Source organism: Anastrepha ludens, unplaced genomic scaffold (assembly GCF_028408465.1).
Source record: "Anastrepha ludens isolate Willacy unplaced genomic scaffold, idAnaLude1.1 ptg000075l, whole genome shotgun sequence".
In the NCBI taxonomy this organism is placed as follows: domain Eukaryota; kingdom Metazoa; phylum Arthropoda; class Insecta; order Diptera; family Tephritidae; genus Anastrepha; species Anastrepha ludens.
The window spans coordinates 47,501-50,000 of NW_026530041.1; positions in this window are offsets into that span (position 1 = coordinate 47,501).

Sequence of the window (2,500 nt, forward strand, 5' to 3'; positions counted from 1 at the left end):
AAAATATAAGAACGATATTTCTTCTTAATATTTGCCAATTTTCAAATGTATCATTTTTAATAACATTTTACTTTTTCTTCAAATGCATTTTTAATGTAATAATTTCATATATTACATAATTTTTCTCTCTGAATTGAAATTAATAATTCCATAATTCTATTTTTTAATCATAAATATATATATGATTGAAAAAATTTCTCCTTTTTTCTTTTATTTAAAATTTAATTTTTCTTATAATTTTTATTTGTTTTGTTTTTTTTTTTCTTCATCTGTTTAATTTCCTGTATGTATACAAGAAACAAACAGTTGAGGATAATTTCTATGTAATGCTAGTATAGAATATAAAATTTTGAATTCAAAAATTTATTTCTATTTAAACTAACTATAGAATACCAGGAATAAAATACAATGACACCAATATGCCAAGGTTACATTCCATAATATGTTAGTATAGAATATAAATTCTTCATATATGTATATATATTCGAAAATTGTTTCTATTTAAACTAACGTATGGAAAACCATGAATAAAATCACAATACACCAATATGCCAAGGTAACAGTCAATAGTTACATTCCATAATATGTTAGTATAGAATATAAATTCTTCATATATGTATATATATTCGAAAATTGTTTCTATTTAAACTAACGTATGGAAAACTATGAATGAAATCTCACAATACACCAATATGCCAAGGCAACAATCAATAGTTACATTCCATAATATGTTAGTATAGAATATAAATTCTTCATATATGTATATATATTCGAAAATTGTTTCTATTTAAACTAACGTATGGAAAACTATGAATGAAATCTCACAATACACCAATATGCCAAGGCAACAATCAATAGTTACATTCCATAATATGTTAGTATAGAATATAAATTCTTCATATATGTATACATATTCGAAAATTGTTTCTATTTAAACTAACGTATGGAAAACTAGGAATAAATCCACAATATCACCAGTTTAACATAACTCAAATTCGTGTTTCATATAGTTATGATTCGATTTATATGCTTCAATATCATTGGTTAGTTAAATGTTGATATTTTCATATTATTCACATGCCTTCACCGTGAGTGTTTTTTGCCATGCACACCACACATTGTGAAAAATGTATGGGAAAAATTCAATTCAATACATTTCAGTTTGATTTCATATAATTCAATTACATTTTATATATTTCAATAATACCATCAACTTAACTAAATATATATTAAAATACTAAATTATATATATGATGATATTTTCCATATATTTGAAATGTCTTTATTATATATTTATTCAGTTTATCATATGAATGTATTGTGTTAAATTTTACTTTCATACATTTAATCGAATTTAGTTTCATATAAATTCGATTCGATTTTCTTTCATATATCTCACTTGCCTTCACCGTGAGTGTTTCTGACAATGTACACAACGCATTGTGAAAAATGTATGGGCAAAATTTTGTTAAATTTTACTTTCATACATTTAATCGAATATAGTTTCATATAAATTCGATTTGATTATCTTTCATATATTTCACATGCCTTCACCGTGAGTGTTTTTGTTTGTCCATGTACACAACGTATTGTGAAAAATGTATGGGCAAAATTTAACTTAATACAATTCAATATATTTCAAATGTTTTTCTTATATATTTATTCAGTTTATCATATGAATGTATTGTGGTAAATTTTATTTTCATACATTTAATCGAATATAATTTCATATAAATTCGATTTGATTTTCTTTCATATATATCTCACTTGCCTTCACCGTGAGTGTTTCTGACAATGTACACAACGCATTGTGAAAAATGTATGGTGAAAATCTAACTTAATACAATTCAATATATTTCAAATGGCTTTATTATATATTTATTCAGTTTATCATATGAATGTATTGTGGTAAATTTTATTTTCATACATTTAATCGAATATAATTTCATATAAATTCGATTTGATTTTCTTTCATAGATATCTCACTTGACTTCACGTGAGTGTTTCTGACAATGTACACAACGCATTGTGAAAAATGTATGGGCAAAATTTTGTTAAATTTTAATTTCATACATTTAATCGAATATAGTTTCATATAAATTCGATTTGATTATATTTCATATATTTCACATGCCTTCACCGTGAGTGTTTTTTGCCATGCACACCACACATTGTGTAAAATGTATGGGAAAAATTCAATTAAATACATTTCAGTTTGATTTCATATAATTCAATATTCAAATTTTATATATTTCAATAATATCATCGATTTAACCAAATATATATTAAAATAATAAATTATATATATGATGATATTTTCCATATATTTCAAATGTCTTTATTATATATTTATTCAGTTTATCAAATGAATGTATTGTGTTAAATTTTACTTTCATACATTTAATCGAATATAGTTTCATATAAATTCGATTTGATTTTCTTTCATAGATATCTCACTTGACTTCACGTGAGTGTTTCTGACAATGTACACAACGCATTG